The sequence below is a fragment of the Ambystoma mexicanum genome, chromosome 3q (genome assembly GCF_040938575.1).
Source record: "Ambystoma mexicanum isolate Mex_15411 chromosome 3q, UKY_AmexF1_1, whole genome shotgun sequence".
In the NCBI taxonomy this organism is placed as follows: Eukaryota; Metazoa; Chordata; class Amphibia; order Caudata; family Ambystomatidae; genus Ambystoma; species Ambystoma mexicanum.
The window spans coordinates 888,902,467-888,923,797 of NC_090926.1; the positions used below are offsets into that span (position 1 = coordinate 888,902,467).

General features: G+C 44.5%; 1 protein-coding gene across 6 annotated transcripts in view; it reads right to left on the reverse strand.

Moving 5' to 3' along the window:
* Positions 1-21,331, reverse strand: part of BPTF (bromodomain PHD finger transcription factor) — a 2,119,711-nt gene that overhangs the window by 2,091,207 nt on the left and 7,173 nt on the right. The gene's annotated exons all lie outside the window — the stretch shown is intronic.

Genomic DNA, 21,331 nt, shown 5'->3' on the forward strand with positions numbered 1-21,331 from the left:
TCCCTTGCGCTGGACAATCCAGAACAAGCCCTACATGGTTTTTAAACAGTTCCACTGCTGCCAGCGCAGCCCAGTCCTGTGCATATTTTTGCACTAGTTCCCCACTCACTTTGTTTGAAAAGGCAGGCATCACTACCTCTTCACCTCTTGGTGCTGATCTCACATACAATGGTGGCCAATCTTGAAATGCTAAAAGTCCTTTATATTAGATATGTAACTGTGGCCAAAACAGTGCTTCAATCTCTTTGGGATGTTCACCTTCCAGCAGAATGGTTACAGAATACACTTCATTATTTGCCAATGTTTGCCCAGTGGGTTATATGTGCATTTCTGTGTGCATTTGTATGCTCCAAAAGTGCTTTGCGGCTTCATTCAAACATGGAAATATCAGACCAAGATAACAGGACCTCTAACCAGTCGGAGTGTCGTTTAGTCTTGGGAATGATTCAATGAGCGTGTGGACTCTACATTCTGTGGAACTTAAAGGGCTGCCGTGTGTTTTTTATTTTCTCATCTTTCACATCCTTCCCCTGAGTTTTAGAACAGTCTGGCATCTTTGCCGGTGAGGAATGAGATGAACCCTCATCGGTGCCATACTTTTGTGGACTTTTCATGTGTTTTCTGACTCTGAAATCATAGTCAGATGGTATAAAATGGAACTGCCCCCTAGGCTTACCCCAAGATAGTCTACTCCTGTGGGTGCCTTGCCCGTGCGGGGCTTCCCCATCTCCTGTAGCCTTCCCATTCTTTGGCTCATTGTCTGGGTATTTTTCTACCTCTATTGGCGAAAGCTGTCGTCTATGTGGTTTACCCACCTTTTTACCTTGAAACAACCCCCCTTCCTTTTGACGGTCTCCCTTCCCGGTGTGTATCCTTGTCGGTCTTACTATACTGGTTAGCATTCTTCTGTGCCTCTGCATGTCTCCTGCCTAGGTGATCTCTGCCTAGTGATTGATAAGTGGATGTCACTATGTCCACAAATTGCTCCCTTTTTTCTTGCTCATTTTACTGGGACAATTTCATATGAATCTAACCGTGCAGGCTCTCCTTTCAATAAGGTTAGAATAATGTTCTGAACCATTTGATAATTATTGGATGCTATGGACAAGTCCAAGTTCATGGCGGAAGCAGCGCCATGTGTTCCCATAATGTCTGCCATTACCGATGCTAGAGATGTGATAGACGGCTTTCCCCATCAGCTGTAAATAACGCCAGCAAATTGAGATCCAGCTGTCACAGCTTGCTAAAGGGCGGTGTGCAGCCAGAGGGAAGGAAAATGGCTAGTGCCCTATGCTGTGGTGTAACCGGCGGATAGGCGTCTTGCAGCTGTCCTAGCTTTTCTGAATACTCCTGGAAGGGCATGACCCTAATATAATCCTCAATGTCTGTACTCCTGCCTCCATCTGTCCATGTGACTGCTGGGCAGGCGCTATGCCATGCTGCGCAGCATATTGCAATGCAAGGTTACGCACAGTGTCAATATATGCAGCCAGCAGTTGATAGTCTGATTGTAAGAATGGGCCTCTGGGGTTTAGATGAAACCGGGCTAAAAATTCTACTGACAGGTTGGGTTGTAGCCAATGGTCCATGCCTAGCATTTGTTTGTGGATAAACTAGATTACCTCCAAACCAGTTGACATGATTTGTATGTGTTAAAGCCAATTCAGGAAACTGGTATGGGTGATAGTCGATGGTGTTTAAGTCTCCCCTTATCAGGAGAGTTGCATACACGTTATTGACATTGTTGGCTGGGGTTTTCAAGTAACTGAAGAGCGATTCAGCGGGCAGTCCTCCCAGTTGCCCGATCGCCACTGTAAAGTTTATATTAACTCCCTGACAGTGCGACACCCTAAGCCAATCGAACACCTCTGTCCTACAATGGATGGGAATATTGATTTCCTGATGGGCCATCTTCTGTACCCACCTAACCTGTTTTCATTAAAAATGCTTTTTAGAAAAAATATTTTTGCCTGGTCCGTTTAGCGTGCATGGGGCATGAGGTTATTTTACTATTAGCAATGCTACGTTCATCTCTAAGACGTCCCACCCGTCTTGATTAACTAGGATTTAGGCGTGACCATGAGCCTCTCATCTCCACCTCGTTTGAGGCTGTGAAAACAGGCCCTGGTCATCAGCCATTCATGTCAACACTCACCCTAGGCTGTGTCTCAGTGCCAACAGACAGGCCTGCCTAGGTTCATGTGCTTATCAACATGATTAAACATACACAGCAAGGAATTGTAAAGTTCTTTGAGTCAAGATACCACTCTGACACATTACTCTGTATTATACACAAGACAGAGGAGCATAACACCTATGAACAAGATTGCCATGTGGGCAAACAGCATTTTAATAGGTAAATAATAGAACAAGTGGTAGTTTTAGTTTAACAGCATGTGTAACCTTTATGTCTCATTAAGTTAGGCTACACTATAGTACACAACATCAATCTCCACGCGCCCAGCAAGCCCCCACCCTTCACTCATATTTAGAGCGGAGTGTGCTTCAAATGAAACAGCTCCTTCTTGGGTTGCCGAGTTCTGCTTAGCTGGGCCTGGCAGTCTCAGTCCAATCTGCTGCTGCTCTGCACTTCTTCCCAGCTCCTCTGGCTTCAATGGACTGGCAAGTCTGCTGGGCTTAATCATTTCCCCTTTTTGTGCTTGGGCTTTATATGTATCAAGTAACATGGTTCCCCTGCACGTGTCCGTTCTCATATCTGCTATTTTGAACAGAGAGGCATAGGGCTTAGGTGTTTTACTGTATTCCTCGAGTTAGGTTTCCTATGTAAAACTACATTAGGTGGGTTTTCACACCTCTGAGTGAGAGCTCTGCACCCATTAGTTATGCAACCACATGAGCAATTTCCCCAAACTAGGCCGCCTGAAGTTAAGCCAGGCGTGGTGTGTGTGATAACTGTTAAGCTACAGCAATGGGTTTGCAAGAAATCCTTTCCACGAAGGAAGACACGCGAGACAGGGCATGCAACCAGCTGCCAGTGACTATGCAGATTTTTGTCTTGACTACGTGCCAGCTATTGAATGCAATGTTAACCAAAATGTATATAAGCTGTATGAACCTTGAATGCTTAGCACACTCGTGCGCAGTCTTTTTTTTGAGTGTGCAGGGAGTCATGCCCTTTCGCGAAAGCCTATATTGAATAAATTGATGACTTGACTTATTTTGAGTTATTTGTGGGGTTCCTTAAACCAGGTTGGGGTGAGCAAAAGGTGTATCCTCAAATCTTTAACAGATACAACACTTTCCCTTGTAAGGTCCACTGGCTGCTCTCAGATAACACCTAATGGTGCGACGTTAAAACATGTATTTAGCAGTCATGTGTGATCTGCTCATCTGCCAGAACAGGACAGCACAACTTTCTGGACATCAGTGCTCTTGCCAAGCCTACAAATATTTGTTCAGCAAGTGTGCAGACTAACCTTCTGTGTTAAAGTGTGCTGTATGTTTGCCGAACATTTTTTGGCCATCAATGGCTGCAGGCTGCATGAGCTATGATAATCTGTCTTACATTAGGCTTGGTTCATGTCATTGACACCAACTGCAACGTTCCCCCTTGCAATACCAGCTTTCCTCTTTCAAAAGGGGTGTTTTGGCTGTGTGGTACCAAAGTGTATAATGTCCTACCCTCTCCATGAAAAGGCCAGTGCACTTGACCTAGGTGTTCCCTGGGCTACGGATGTTTCAAAGATCTCTCATAAAGGAAAGATTTGGAATGCCTGCCTTCACTACACAAGAGATGCAAACTATTGTAGCCACGTACCTGCCATTGACAATGGGGCAGGTTATAGGAGGAGCTAGGGGGAGGTAGGGTGCGTCCTTAGGGGACTGGGAGCTTGTGCATATGGTGCTACATGGACGGTAACTGCCCTTTAAGACTCCAGGCAGTGCTCGAGCTAGTGAGCAACAAAACCAATTACGTGCTGGATGCTTTATCCAAGGAATAAAGGAAAATAATGACTATGGTCCTGTAAAACAGGATGGTGCTAGACGTAATGCCATCAGCACAAGGAGGTGTTTGCGCATTAATGAACGACGATGATTGTGTATTCGTACCAGATACCAAACTAGAGATCCCCAATCAAGCAGCACACATTAGGAAAATGTCCCATGTATCCAAATATCACTCTAGGGACTGGTGGGCAACATTCACAAATATGTTGGTGGGTGTGGTCAAAGATCTTCATGTTTCTTTTGGCAGGCATAGTCATTAGTAATAGGTTGCTTATTTTTCTTGTTGTTCGCTACATGGTGCACCTGTGGTATGAACTAGATTACTACTATAGCTTTAAAACAAACACATCCCTGACAAAGGTGCAGGAAAAGCGGATCAGGAATTAACTCGAGAATATCAACTTAGGCTTTCTAATATTGTAGCATTAGGGTTTAGAGTAGTAAATTCTAAAAAAGGGCGGACTGTTAAATTGTGATTTTTGTCTTGCTACATTCTGCCATCTTAAAGCTTTGCTCACATTATGTTAATGGGTGTCGTATCATACACTGTTGCCACGTGCAAGTCTCTTGGCGCTGTGGCAGGTTTGCAAAGGAAGGGGGATTGCGAGGTTTGTTAGTGGGATTGAGAGGAAGAAGAGCAAGAGAGCTTTGATGTGCTGTTTGCAACTTCAGTTCGGAAAAATCAGTCCCTGAGCGTTGGTGCATTTTCAGTTGGTATTGGTCATTTGGTGTTCAAGTAAGATTGTGTGTGGTTAGTTTCATGTCAGGCATTGTTAAGTGTATGTGGTGCGGTAGAGAAGTGGATGCGTTTAGTCCAGAGTTTGAGGGTGGGTATGCAGAAAGTTGAGATTTTAGTATGGTTGGTTAGCGGCAATACATTTCTTACACCTAACTAAATGTGATACATTTCCCACCCCCAACAGTGCATACAAGTGTGATGCCATTCCCCACCCCCAGAAAATTCCTCCAAGTGAGATACATTACCTATCTCCAACATTCCTTCCAAGCGCGGCACACTTTCCACCCTCAAACAATCCACTCAAGCACAACGCATCTATCACCCCTGGCAGTCGATCCATCTCCTGCTCACAATTGTCCATCGATGTTTCCCTCCCAAACACTCCATCCAAGCATGGCACACTTCCCGGTCCCAACTGCCCATCCAAGTGGAAACCATGTCTCCCCTTCTCGTCTTCCCCCCCGGCCCCTGCAAGGCATCCCAGTGTGACATTTCGTGACACCAACAGTTTAGCTATATTATTATATTGAACAATAGTAGTGATAGCGAGGAGCTTCGTGGCACACCACAAGTGGTGTTCCGAGATGCAGATTTGAATGATTTTAGCCATATTGTTTCTGTTCTTCCAGACAGGAAAGATTTAATCCAAAAGGAGTGCTATGTTGCAGATCCCTATGTGTTCATGTCTTTTGATGAGGGTGCTATGGTTGATGGTGTCGAAGGCTGCAGAGAGATCGAGCAGCATCATTGCCGAGTTTGTGTTGCAGTCTGCATTTATATTTAGGTAGTCCCATAGAGTAGTGCCGTCTCCGTTCTTCTCATGGCTCTAGAGCTTACTTGTACCTGATCTAATAGCTGGTTGATTTCAATGTGTTCCAGTATTTATTCATAAACCTAGGCCTCTCTTCGTTTTGCTTGTGCTTAGAAAAGTCTCTCGAAGCTCAGTTCAGCCCAATGCCAGGACCTCTTTCCTTTAGATAAGAACGCAACAAGTCAGGATGACTATATTATGCCCTTCAGCTCATCTCCTTTGAAAATGTTGTCATGTGATGGGATCTTGTGGCAAGGAACATTCCATATCTTATCTAAATGTGTAAATTCCTTCTGTGGCTTTTCTGTATAAATATGCCCTTGAAAATAAAACTCAGTGCCCACTTTTTCTTGTTACCTTTGTGTGGTGGTCGTTATTACAGAAGTGTGCAGCAGTTTCTCTGAAAGAACATCCCCTTCAGACAGAAGACAGCAGAGAGCTCGAACCTGACATGGCTACATGCAACCATATTTACAAAGGACACTCAAGATAATGTGCTGGACCCTTCTTCTGAAGGCAAATAGCCCTTTCATAGCTCAACTGATGAGGAACTTACAAAGAGGAAGACAAGTACCCCAACAGCAAAGTCACGATGTCCTAACCAAAACTACTGGACAAAGGTCCACCTATTCACAAAGATCCGACTTACGCTCCAAGTCCTTTGGCAGGGTTTTGCGACTTCCCAAGACCGCAAATCTAGGTGGCCACACCATTCTCCCAGCTTTCAATGCTGAAAGCAGCAGAACTACAGGCCAAGTGATGGTCAGGGATTAACCCAAAGAACTCCAGTGGGGAGCATGTTTATTTTAATCTGTAATCATGGAAGACCAGAACATCAGATGCATGGGTCATTTCAGAAGCTTGCAAAGGCTTCAGCCTTCTGATCTTCCCTGTCCATCCCTCCTGCCCTCCTCTTTCCGAGAGTGGAGTCCCATCGCTACTTGCAGGGAATCAGAAGCTTCTCTCTATGAAAGGAATAGATATAGTCCCAATGACAGAGAAAGGCGACAGGTTTCTATTTTCAAGTTCTTACAGTGCCCAAACCCAACCAGGCTGACCTGCACACAATGTTAGATCCATCCGATTTCAACCTTCCATATTCCCCAGGAAAAGTTTAAGATGATCACCCTGTGCACATCCTATCTATTCTTCAACAGGGAAATTGGCTATGTGCAGTGGACCTGAAGGATGCTTACCTCCATATTCAATAGGATGCCAGCATCAGAAGTGTCTGTGTTTCTCCATAGAGGACAATCTTTTCCAGTAACGAGTTCTGCATCATCACAGCCTTCTTCAAACTGCACGGAGTCTACTGTACATATAGCCATACTTGGACAATTGGCTCCTCGGATTTGTAAGGAGCTCATGGTGGCAACAGTAAAGACAGACAGAAGGGATTACAGCTCAAGGTTGTTTATTAAACTGCTAAGGTAGGTGGGAAATACGCCTAATCTAAACCTAAATCTAAGATGGGGCAAGTGTCGACCATCAAATAATAAGGCAGTCCTAGGGGCGTTGTGTCAAAATAAAAAGGGTCTATACAAAGAAAAACCTATCGTCAATCATTACGCTAAATACAAAAAGAAGTGTGGAATAATGTTCTTACGAAAGAAGGAAGTGTTCACAAATAATAAGTCAGGACGCGGCAGCCAGTCTCCTTTCCCAACATGTTCAGCACAGGACAAAGGTGGACTTTGGAGCACAGCACACGCTCGAGCTTTCCCAGCACGAGGCAACAGTTCCGCTCTCAACAATCAGTCGCTTTGGTGGATAAGTACTGCCCTCTGCACGCACTGTCAGCCGGAGACTACAATTCCCAGCAGGATTGTAGTCCAGAAGCGTTCTAATTGAGGAACCCGGCGCGAACTGGCTTAGCCAGTCTGTCAGTCCATGTCGGACGACTGACTAGGCTGGTATCCTGTTACTACCCCTCATAGTCACCATCATATTAGCAGCCTATTATGGGTTTGCGTGAAGTTCTAATGGCAATTGAAGCAGAAAAAGTCAAGTCTGTTGCTCGCAAGTAGGGTAGTGGAGTGCAATTTAGGAAGAATAACGGTAAGAGTGTAGTGGCAGTATCCACCGTTGTCTCCTTCATAGACTCTCCCTCCTCATAGTACCAACGCCTGCATTAGCACAGGCATGCCACACCCGCATCCAGTAGGTGGAGAACGGTTAACACTGGCATTATCCACTATCTTGCACGCCTCATCTTCAACCTCACCTAGCACGGGGGTGGTTTCCTTGCCTTGAATATTGATTCACCCGGCTCTGCTCTCGATCAGCAGGATAAAAGCGGTGACCTTATGGGCCAGGAGCCTAAAGTCAAAACACTGAAAAATACACGTACAATAGTACCCCTACATCACATGTCCTGTCTTTTATCCAACACCCGCTCCTTGTTAAAGCATGCTATGGAGATAGCAGCTCACAGTGAAGAGCTGGATATCGATATTTGTGCCCTCACTGAAACCTGGGCACATAGTGCTGCGGGCCCCTCTCCCAACTGGCGGCCCCAGAAGGATACTCAATGTTGAGAGTAGACAGACCCATCGGAAGAGGGGGTGGAGTTGGGCTGATTTTCAAAGCATATATTACCATTGGAAAAAATAGATAATATTGCTGTAGGCATTGAATCCATTCAGATTAAGATTGGCATAAATGCGGAGGCAACGCTTAACCTATTATTGATATACAGGCCTCCATCCCACTCTGCGGATTTCACTACAGCATTATCCAATCATCTGGTGGCATGTCTCAAACCCCTTTCTAGTTTCATAGTCATGGATGATTTCAACTATTGGCTTGGGCACCAGGATGACCCCAGAGGGTCAGACCTGGAGTCCGCATTTGACACCTTGGATTTTACCCAATATAAATCGCCACCCCTCACATCTTGGACACACACTTGATTGGGTAGCAGCAACCAATGTGTCTATAAATGACCTGACGACTAGCCCTTGCTTTTGGTCGGATCACTACTTTGTTCACTTTATTATTTATTCTGCTTTTCCAGTAAAGTATAAAAGTTAAAGTTTTGCCACCCACTAAAGGTCGAAACCCTAAATTACTCACTCTAGAAAATATTACCCCTCTGATCACACACTTGACCAACCTCCAGTCCACAGATTCTGTGCAAAAGCTGTCTGAAGTTCTCACAGACTCTTATGGAAATTACGAACTGGTTAGCTCCTGAGAAACTGAGGAAGCATAAAAACGGTCCCCATAAACAAACCGTGGTTTACGCCTGCATTACACACACTTGATGTTTTGGCTCTAAAACAATATTATAGTTGGAAAGCGAACTACTCTCCTGACTTGCTTACCAACTGGCGGCCAGAAAATATAAAGCTGCACTACTGGAAGCTAAGAAGAACTCATTTAATGATAGATAGAATCACCGCAGCCAAGTCAGAAACCAAGGAGCTCTTTAAAATTCTTAAAGAGCAAGAGTCTACAGCCGCTCCTGATGTAGAGGTGGTGGTGAAAGACAGGGCTTGGTGTCAGTCGATACAGGATGCTATGGGCACCAAACTCCAGGGCATTAAGTCCAATATCCTTGTAAAAAAAAGGCAAATGCCACTATTGAAGCTAGTGTCATAAGTAGTAGGGAACCAACTAGATGCCCCACAATCCTTGAATTTTCGTTTGCTGCCATCACACTGGCAGAATTGACGGATGTTGTGAAGCACCTTAAAACAACAAGCTGTAAGGGAGATCCTTTTGCGAATGCCTCTGCTGATATTTCAGGAAAGCTCTGGAGTTTGTGCTGTGGTTCCATGTTAGGTTGGTTGGGTTGCATGTTGTGGTTGGTTGGTTGCTTTTGTATGGTTTGTCGGATGGAAATTATTTTTTGCGGTTTGGGGGAATCACACAATGCAATTTGGGCACAGAGGCCCCGCTATCAATGCAGTTTGGGGCAACGGGGATGATCATTGGATAAACATTGGTTTTGCCTAGTAGTCAGGTATCTAGGGTAGAGCTGTACCTCTCCCCAACCCAAGCCACCCTACCATACTGGTCCTTGTAGTTGTTTGTTGACGGCTGGCCACTGGCTTCCTCTGCAGTGGCATCTGCAGACACTTCCTGGAGTCGCCTCGGTTAGAGTCGCCCTTGGCCTTGAGGCCCTTAGCCGCAGGGCTGCACGGCCAGAGGGCTGCCCTGGGAGGACCAGTGATGAAGGGCTCTAGGCCCAATCAGAGCGGGGATTAGCGAGTCGGGGGGCGGGAGGGCGCTCTGAGTAGGAAGAGGGTGCGGGGCTGGAAGGGATGCTAGGGGGCCTGGGCACCTAGTTTCGCGGCCAGAAAACACACAGGTGCCCAGAGATGGGCTGACTCACCTTGCGCCTTAATCGAAAGCGTTAAGGAGGAGTTTTATTATGGGAAAAACCTACTATACCATTCTAGAGACTTGGCACTAATAGTGATATGGGGAGGATGGCTATATTAGATGGCATGCTGGAGAATCGGGAGGTATGCATAAAACACTTATGCGACCAATCATGATGCCACTGTATTTTTCATGTCATTTTATGCACGGCTGGGCTCCTATAGGGTGGGAGCCCTTATATGGGGTGGTGACTTTAATTGTACCCCGAATCTCACTATTGAGCAGTCCGACACCAAGCATAAAAGGCCATCCCCACCGGCTAAGGTCCAGAGCACTCATGCAACATTTTCAGTTTGAAGATGTATGGAGGTCAATACACAGGGATAAGAGAATATTTGCACTATTCTGCCCCACATAATGTCTACACAAGGCTTGATTATTTGTTCACGGTGCAAGACTGCGTGGGGAAATTTACAGAGGCTGAATACCAGGCCATGCTCTCCTTTTAGCAGTTTGGAGGGTATCCACCCGCCCACCCCCGAGACCGCCCATACCCACGTGGAGATTGGGAAGGGAGTCATAACATGATAAATCGTTTAACGAACATTAGGAAAAACCAGGGCTGATTTCATGAAAATTAATGAAGGCAAAGGGTGAACACGATTTGGGAAACAAAGTGGTGATTAGAGGTGAGATGATAGCTACAGCGGGAGGAGTACAGTGGCAGGGAAGTTGTTGGTATTGGAACGGCAGGGTGGTGGGGGGGGGGAGAAGAGTTAGAGGCCATCTGGAGGACATTAGACTGCAGCAGTTGTGTATAACACACTGGGAAAGGTTGGGTAAATATAGCTATGCGAGATACCTGGAAAGAAACCATTAGCAAGGGGATAAACATGGGAGAATGTTAGCCTGGTTATATAAGGATAAGAAGGCAAGATCCCTGATACATTCCATCCGGAACGCAGATCGAGAGGAGGTTAACACACAAGAGAGTATAAACGAGTTATTTTCAGAATATTACAATGAATGGTACACTGACCCACGTAGGGCGCGAGACGAAGATCTACAGGACGTCCTAGACCTAATCACTCTGCCAAGATTAGATGAACAGCATTCTTGAGGAGCTCATTACCCCTGAGAAGTCAAAGCCACCATTAGAACACTACCTTTGGGAAAAGCCCCCGGCACGGATGGGTCACCGGGAGAGCTTTATAAGGCTTAAGTAGATACGTTGGCACCACTACTTACCAGGGTATACAATGAAGCATATGAATTGGGTATTCTCCCAGGAAGCTCGCGGGAGGCTGTGATAATCCCACTCCTCAAACCAAACAAAGAAGACACGGATCGTAGCTCCTACAGACCGTTGTCCCTATTAAATGAAGATAGCAAGATCCTTACTGCACACCTGTCGAACAGGCTTAGGAAAGTGATACCGGCACTAGTCCATTAAGACCAAAGAGGATCTGTCCCTGGGAGGAGTATTAGCTGGGAATCTGAGAAGATTGCACCACGTTATTTACTGTACGAAGGACAGGGCGGAGCAGTGCGCTGTTGCCTCATTGGATGCTACCAAGGCGTTTGAATCCATCCATTGGGACTGCTTATATGCCATCATGGTAAAGATGCGAATATGCCCGAAGTACATGAAGTGGGTGAAACTGACTTACACACAGCCGACGAGGATCAGGACTGGTTCCATGTTTTCCGATCTATGGGAAGTGCATAAAAAGGGACGAGACAGGGGTGTCCACTGTCCCCAATGCTATACATACTTGCTGTGGAACCTATAGCAGCACTTCTGAGACAGGAATATAGCGATGCAGGCATAGAAATAGATGGGGTGCGGAACATAGTGTCAATGTATGCAGATGATATGTTGCTGTACCTTAGGGACGCAGAGGTGAATCTGCCATACGTGTTGGAAGTGCTGAATAATTCTGGCACACAGACAGAGATCTGAATAAATAAGACCAAGTCATGCCTACGCCCTATGGCAGAGATGTCGACTCTCGTAGAGGCAGAACGGCCGGTCCTACCCTTCCCATGGAGTAAGGATTCCTTTCAATACCTAGGACTGAATATATACCGTGATCCTAAGCTGGAGCATGAAGCTAACAGTTCGGGCCAAGGAGGGCTTGAACAAATCAATGGAGTTCTGGGGTAAGCTACCCCTGTCAATGGCAGGTTGAGCGGCATTATTAAAAATGGTGGCATTACCAAGACGTTATACACTGCTTCAGAAACGTCCCATACAATATCCCTAAGAGGTTCTTCACAGAACTAGACAAAGCATGTAGGAGGTTCCTTCTGCATGGGGGTAGGCATAGAGTGGCACCGAACGTATTACAGAGGCCATATGCACAGGGTGGATTGAAGATCCCGAATTTTTTAACTATACTTTCTGGCATGCCAGCTACAGTATGTGGTGCAATGGATGGCAGACGACACTACTGAGGATACAATTCTCTTACAACCAGCATAAAAAAGATTATTCCTCAGGGACCTGATTTGGACCTCCCCGAAAGAGCAGCATAGTCACCCTCATTTAGTGAAGATAGGAATACAGTTATAGCGGAAGACCTGTAGAATAATGGGAATGGGCGACCCGATATCGCCACAGACACCTTTGGCAGCTGTAGTGTCGGATAGGCATGGATATAGAACGAGTGAGGACACTGGCAGGCCAGTGGGATAGGGACGATAAGGGAATTGAGGAACGATAAGGGATGACTAGATTTTACAGAGCTGAGGGAGATCCCGAACATGCATGAAGGTCAATTCCTGCTACACAGGACTATATTATGCACAATAAAAGATAGCTGGCCAGCCGTCACGGAGAAGACTATTAGATGTGAAGACATGGAAGTTCTCAAACATGTCAAACAGCGGGGCACGCTATTTCTAAAATCTATGAAGTATTGATCGAGAATACAATTGAAATGCAAGGGCAGGTGGGAGGAAGAGTTGGGGAGAATGTTTGAAGAGAATGAATGTAGAGGGATAGCGCTATATCACAGAAATGTTTCTATGAATGCCAGGCTACAGCTAGTCCAATTGTACATCACACAAAGGGCATATCTCACCAGCAGCTATAGCAAAATTTAAAAGGAGCAAAGAGTCAGGTGTGTCCCAAACGTAATGAAGAAAATGCAGGATCGATTCATATGTTTTGGGGTTGTCGAGTGACACGGGCCTTTTGAGGGAGGGTAGCGTGTAAAGTAGCTCGAGGGGGTATTACTTTGGATAGCCAATACCCGGATCCCTGTATGTTGGGCCTGTGTAAGAAGCGAAACAGAAAACCCTGGCAAAGATGAAATAGCTAATTTACATACTAGCTAAACGCAGCAATGCAACGGAAAGCTACTACAGAGCCAAGCATTGACAGATGGTGGGAAGATCCGAGGAAGTGGTTAATGGCGGAAACGGGGGTGTGGGAAAAGGCACTCGGGGAACAAAGACAGGAACTTGAAACTGACATTCTCCAATGGATTGCATGGTTTGTGCATTGTTTGATCAACAAGAGAGTGATGGCGCTATCCAAGGCACACGAAGTAAATGGGGACAGTGTGGTAGAATGAATAAAAGTTAGAACAATGAACAGGCAATGGAAGGGGGAGAGGTTGGGGAGTTCATGGGGGAACAGTATGAAACAAATGCTTATGTCATTATTGTTGGTTGTTGTGGTTATGGAAAATTAATAAAGGCTTTATAAAAAAAAAGATTAGTAATCATAGGTAGAGGTGAAGGCCTGCGGTGTAAATGCGGCATTGCATCCATTAGGCCCACATTTCCGAGAGTACAGAAATCCATAGCCATGCCAGAGCTCCCATGAGCACTGCTCACCCCAAACAGCCACGTCGTCTATTCATTGTTCTAACATTGCTGCAATTATGTGTTTTACCCAAGAGCAATGTGCCCTACAAGGCCACGATCAGAGACCGGGGCCTGGTGTGCACGTTATCGCACACTGGCCAAAGCATGACCTGCCCATTCCAGGGTGAGCGCGAGTTATAACCCATATAACTGACTAAACATTAAGATCCCTGAATTCCAGGTGCTCTTTGACCACCAACCCCAAAGTAACAAGTGCTGAAATGTTCAAATAGGATGGACAGGGCATATCGTTGAAGCGACAATCGTATGATGGGAGAGATACATTATAGTTCAAAACCAGGGTGGAGAACTTGGAGCTGGATGGCGTGGAGGGGAGTGAGTGAAATGTGCGTGTGAAGGTTAGAGTGCCCCAGAACCTCCTTTGTGCCCGTCTTAAGGCCTGCCAAGTGCACAGCATGAGTGATCAAATATTTGTATGGTGGGCGTTTCATTAATTTGTTTTCTGACATTCGACGTGAGAAGATGAGCCCCGCAGCACCCACATGACAGAAGACGGGTGGACTGGGCTGGGATCAATAGACCAGCACCCCTGATGGGTAAAAGGTGGAACATGTCTAGGGTCCATCCAAAAAGCCAAGGTGGTTTTTACTGCATATTGCGTCATTAGGACGCTGCGTATCATGAAAAGTTTCTGCTTGTGCCTCTCTTTGGCAGAACGTTCTTAGCAGCAGTTATTTGCTGTTGCCCTCATCCGAGTGCGAGATTCAAATTTGTAATACTTAAAAGATAGACTTGGGCCTTTGTTACGTAGCAGGTTGCATTCTCTCTGGTGTGAGCGTTTAGGGGTGTGCCTTCAATGGTCTCAAAATAACCGAGTATAGTTCAGGCAGCAGCTGGGTACTACAATAATGTGTTCCAGTTCAAATTGCCGTCCCAAAGAGGCAGGAAAAAGCAAGAGCAGAAGCAGAAGACAGCTATTTTGATACATACCAGATACACAAAAAGACCAAAATGCCCCAACGTTAAGGATGCCAACCCTACAAACGAGGATGGGCATGCCCAAAAGAAACAATTTACATTAATGTTATTTATCACTCCTAAATTCACTCAGTTAAAAGTGATAGGGAGCGAGAAAGAGCAAGCAAGAGACATCTAAAAAAGGCACAAATTGTATACAATAGGAAAAGCAAACTCATTAAAGTAGTGTAAACATCGCATAGAAAGACTAACTACTTTACTGGCCATTATGAGATGAAAACGTAAAAAAGTTTATTACAAATTCTGACAATCCCAAATGCCTGTATCCATAGTAATGCGAAAGAGAGTTGGAAACTCGCATGAAACTTTTATTACTAACAGAAGTGTGTGCAAGGGAAACAAAGTTGGTACCTTGCTCATGAAGAACCACCACATAAAAACAACGTGTACATGGACCCTGGAAGGTGGTAAAATGACGCAGATTCGGTAACACTGAACAAAGTGAAAACAATTCTGAAAGGATTGTAAATAATTGACTGCTGCATCAACTAAAGGTCCCATATATCCTATTGATCACCAAGGAAACCAAACTCCATGTGCAAGTTTCCACTATTCTCCAGGACAAAAGGGAATGGTCTGACAGATTAAAGCAAGAAATGTGTGAGGTCCACAATACTGTTCCCCAAACACACTGCTCAATTGCTAGTTCCATATCCCAGATATATCTTCTATCCCTAGCACCTTCCTTAGGACAACACGCCATGTGTGTTTATTGCTCATCCCATCCCTGCTGAATTGAATGATTTACCAAGTACCCATTTTTGGTCTATGTCCGACTGATCCATTCTCAGCCATTATAACTCGCCACTAAGGAACATTTCTCAACTTCCACTCGTAGTTGGTAGTATTCCCACAATACCTGGAACAAACTGTCTGGCAACCAACCTCTCTGTGAGACAGTCAAAACAATCTGCTTTGTAAACTCAGCACTTACTTAATAACTGGCTTGTGCTCATACTACTATTATCAAGCAAACATGTATTTATTCATTTCTATAGTTTGCACACTCTCGACAAGGATAAACGTCCCTTTTAGAGGCCCTTTTCAAATTACCATCAACCACCACTTCTCTCATGCATGTGAAGTATCGGCGAACCTATACTCCTACGTCCCGTCCCCTTTCCTCCATACTTGTGGGAGATTCCCAAACACGAACCACAGTTTATTCAGGTGGATGGGAAAAAAAACCCTACTGGAATGACAACTAGCTTTGGAAAGCTTCTCCCATTTTCCAAAGCTTCGGGAGTTTTTTCGATGAGTGGACCCGTCTACCGCACATCTCTGCTTCTTTTGACGCTAACCCAGAGGCCATAGATTTAGTAGATGTGCCCACTAGGAGGATTTAGTGCCATGCATAGACCGCAAAAGTGCACAGAGAGGGCGCCGAACCGCGAGGTTCGGAAGACCCCGCTAAGGACTTGGATTGCCCTTTGGGCATAGAAATTTACTGCAACTGCTCCGCTGGGGGACGTTTAGGGGTTGTGTGCTTTGGAGCTGGTGGTGCGCATGGGTCCCTGTCGCTGGGATGTGACTTCTCCATAGCACTACCAGCGGCATGCTTGTCAGGGCCGGGAAGGACAAGTGGGAGCACGAGGTTAGGTCAACTGCCTCCGAATCGGAGATGCGCCTGCTGACGCCTCGTCCGAGACACCGGCGGGGGTAGGTGACTCTTGGCCTGCACTGCGTGCACAGCGCACCATTTCGTACGCCTGTCTTTCAGGGTCTTGGGACGAAAGATTACAGGTAGGCTCGTTGTGATCACGAGGGAGATACTGATTGCATCGGCAATGGGTGTATTTCCAAAGGAATTTGTTGTTGCAAGACGGGCAAAATTTAAAAAGGCGTCCTCTCCATAGCAGAGGGAAACTGCAACCAGACCAAAGGTACGGGGAGAGAAGGGGTGAAGAAAGGGTATTCTCAAGAAGTCAGTACGTACAGGGCCACATTCTCCCTACTGTAAAGGCAACGTGGAAAGGATTGATCGTCGGCGGACAGGTTCAGGCGTTCAACAGCCGCCAAGTAGTCGAAGGCAAGCAAACCGCTGAAGAACAGGAAACAGAAATATAAAACTCTCACAAGCTCTGCATTATGTGCAACCGACTAGTAAAGTGGATAAAAATAATCTGTGGGATCTCGACGCGTGAAGCATTTTGGTTACACTACACATGTTGGGTATAGAGTTAAAGTTGCGCCCATAACGATGTCCCTTTTCAATCTTGCAATACTCTGCGATTACCACTAGATGTCGGACTATATGCACAGCATGTGATTCTAAGCAGATTCACAAGCATCAGAAATTAGATAACAAAACCGAATGAGAATATCCTGCACTTATTCTCAGCACAAGTTGCTTCTAACATCTAATTTTATTAAGCCTTCTTAGTCTCCAACTGCCTTTTAAATAATGGGAAATTCCCCAAAGTGCAGCCTCTGAATCTGTGCAGTAACAGAACTCTAAAGTTTGGCACATTGTTCTTGTATGTAACTTAAGTACAGGAAGGAGAAAAATGTTTCTCACATACAGTACAGAGGAACAACACACGATAAAGGCCTTCACCATTTGTTATGCAACATTTGCATTTAATCATGTATATATTTTCTTTTCACTTAGCTACGAAAGAGCCCAATGGTAAGATGTCAAGCTGAAATTTAAGATAAAGAAATCTTGCTTCACCATTCTCCATCGATGAAGGGAATTGCCCTTGCTGTACATAACTTTTTCTTTCAAGGGACGGCAAAGGACTATTTGCAATAATAAACCAGGTTTCAAAGGCTTTCTTAGCCACTGGATGAGAGAGGAGGGCAGAACTGTATGAACCTTGGGCAATCTCCCAGAGACTATCCAAGACTAAGTCCTTAGTCATTGAATATTCTGGAACCATGGTACATTTGATGCACCCTCCTGGGACAACCCGTCTACGCAGGCTCCCACGTTTGAAATCACAAGTCTATTGCCCACAATTTGTAGCAAAATAGTAAGGGTCTTAACTGTACTGCATAACAAATGATGTGTATCCAGATTCAAGGGAAAACTAGGAGTGCTCATCAGCAAGTTCAAAAGCTTATCTAGTAATGTGGGTTCACATCTGTACATGGCCTGAAATTTAATGTGCCCCCCTAACTCGGCTTCATAAACAGCTGCTGTCTCAGCCTTTGCACAATGCACGTCAAGCACTTGGACAAGCGCTTTTCCTCTGTATCATGTATGGAGTGCTCCTCCTCGAGTACGACGAGTGAGTTCACTTTTATTTGCTTATGCCGTGACCCTATCAAACAAATGCGCACACCTAAATAATCATACTACTGTACTCTGTCTAAGACATGATCTTTCAGCTTTAACTTTAGGTATTTGCTTTTCGTGTTTGAACAAATTAGACGTTTTGCCTTCGTCACATCAGCCCCATTTTAGTGGAGTTTGACCCACAAATCATTAGAGCTTTCTCTAGCCCCTTCTGTGTTTTGCCAACCAATACTGCATCATCCGCAAAGAGTATAATTCCAATTCCCTCTCTGCGGTTTTGCTGTGCATCGATATCAGAGGTGTTAATAATAGCAATTAAGTAAACGTTTGGATATATAAACAGATCAAGAGGGGGGCAATGACTCAGACCAGTCTAACTCCTCTTGTGACTGCGAACATATTGGTGCATTCTGCTCCAGCACTCCTCACCTGTGCATAGTTGTCCTGATATAGGTTCTCTTTTGCCATAAATAAATTGGGTGGTACTGATAGCGATGAGCTCCGTCCATTGATAACTGCCGAGTACTGTGTCTACAAGGATCAGGTAAAGAGATTGCCTGCACAAAGTAACGTTTTGAAAAGAACATTTACAGCCAAAATACCCGATCTACTGTTCCAATTCCCATGTTGAACCCTGCTTGATATTTACAAAAAGGGCTTGATTGTCCAGATCCCAATTTTCAAATTTAAGCTGCAAAATGTTGCTGTAAATCTTCGATTATGGATATTGATCTGTAGTTGCTAGCAATATTCCGGACAGCCTTTTTGAAAATAGGAATAATTCCTGCTTGCTTCCAGGTTTGCGGGACATGGGTCTTATATGTAATGATAATTAATAGCTTGCGGGGAAGTGTGGTCCATACCAGTGGTTCGCTTTGAAATAGTTCTGATGCCATTTTATCAGGAAAAAGGGCTTTGTTCATATTTTGCCAAGACAGGACCAATTCCATTTCACCTAAGGACAGGTCAAATGGGGGAGGATATTATAGAACAAAGTTCATAAATTCCTACATCTGAGATCCATCCTTTCCCAAAAAGGGCTTATTGTAAATCTCCAACAATACAGGTAATTCTTGGCCGTTATGAAGGACATGCGGCTCCAGTTCTCAAGGCGATCTCTAAATGCTTGATGGTTACAAGTGTTTGAGGAGGTAAATGGTTTGGAAGCTGCACAAAGGCTATTTAAAGCCAATTGGCTAACAGTCCTGACAAAAATAGGTACAACTTAAAACTTGTATGGTACAAGTTTAAATTAGCATGTGCACCAATAAATCCCTACACACTTGCTGCAGGGAGGTGGCACAGAGTGTTCTGGTAGTCCTACAATGGCTGGATAAACTTTTTCGATTGGTGCCAGTGCTTTGGTTGGGTCATCTACAATTATTGATGTCACAATATAGCAGCTTTACAGAAAGGGCATATTTAACAGACGTAGAAAATAGGGAGCAACGCAGCCCAGAAATTATAGCAGGTGCTGCAAGGATGTAGATGTCCCCGTTTGCCACAAATTGTACGTTAAGGAAGGCATGGATGGCTACATCCTGCACAGTTAAGCGGTGTAGCAGAACATTTTATTTTTTTTATTGTGCAATAGCCAACTTAACATGACCTTTTACACAGCTTGATAAAATAATAAAAGTACAAATCTGACCAAAAGAAATAAAGGACAAAAAAAATTAAAGAGTAGTAAATAACATTTATCATAAAACTATTAAGCTAGGGGTCAGAGTCACCCCTTTACCAACCAAATTAAGCTTTTAAAACTGAAACCACCTCGGAAGTAAGAAACATTTCATTTCCAGAGATTAATCTATCCCAAAACATGTCTGAAGATAGGAAATCAGGATCATGGACAAAACACTGGAGTCTTAATAGCCTCCAAGGCCAAGTTCCCATGCAATCAATCAAAAGATAACGTACCGACTGGGGGATATTTATCAGAGATATCAGTAGGAAAATGATCTCTATATCGAACATGGGGGACTTCCACAGTTGGCAACAGATTAAAGTCTTAATCTTAGAAAGTCCATCCGTGTCACCGCATCCAGAGATTTCTTTAAATATTGAGGCATGATAGACCTGTGTTTATCAATTAGCAGAGGTGAAGATAATTTAGCTCCCCTCATTTTTTCAATAGTTCTAATCCAATCCATTTGATGTAGTCGTTCCTTAATTTTCAGCGGATTTTGGATGAGGGTTTCAACATCAGTGTCCGAAAGAGCAAGTAGCTCTACACATTTATTGAGCAAGAGATTTGTTGAATTATGCATAGCTATTGCAACATCCTCATAAAGGGATGATTTAGGAGGATCCAGGATGGGTCTGTAAATCGAGAGCCATTTCCACTCAAGGTATTTAAAGAAATCAGACCCAATTTGAATCTTAAAACATGAGATCAGGACACAATCTGGAAACCCTACAGATTTTTTCCAGACTTTACTCTCGAACTTACCCCGATCAATGTCAAGAGCCAACCGGTTACATTCCATACCAAAAGTTATAACCGGGACTACCTTCCCAACATAGGATTTTATGAGTGGCAACAAAGAGAAGTTGCAATATTGCAAACAAAATGTTCTCATCTGTGCTACTAAAGTAACCACCTTCAGATCAATTGTGGAGAAAAGCTGTTATTTTGGACCCCAAGTATATAACCTCTTTAGGAGGTGGGGATCATGGAGTTATCAAACTGCCATACAAAAGATTTTATCTTCCTTAAAGGATGTTTGAAGGTAATAATTTTTGATTTTTCAAGATTCATTTTTTAAATTGTTTTCTTTGGCATACTCCGAGAGGGCAACCAGTAAGTGTTGCAGACCAACCTGTGTGTAATCAAGGACTACAATGTCATCCGCATACGCTAACCAATTGATTTTCGTGTTTCCTAATTTGGGTCCCACCAAGCCACATGACCCCAGCCACTGCAGGAGATCCGACAAATACAGAATGAAGAGAAATGGTGCTAACAGACAACCTTCGCGCACCCCTCTCTGTATTTGGATGGACTGTGACAGGACCCCCGTTTTAGGGAGACAGACTAAAGTAAAGATCTTTCATGCAATTCAATCAGAACGGACAATAGGTTTGATCCATAGTCTATTTCTGTTTATGAAATCGAAAGCCTGGGAATGATCGATCCAGGCACCAAACAAGGGTGGTCCTTCCTTTTTTAAAGACAGAGCTTAAACAACCCAGAATTAAGGTGTTAACTGATGTGGAAAAGGACTCGCCTAAAACCTGTCTGTTGGTTAGGGATGATGCCTTTAGCTTCCGCTAATTTCTCTAACTTAGCCAAAATGAGACCAGAGAAAATCTTCCCATCGGTGTCTAGGAGTGATATAGGCCGATAGTCTGAAGGGATTGATCG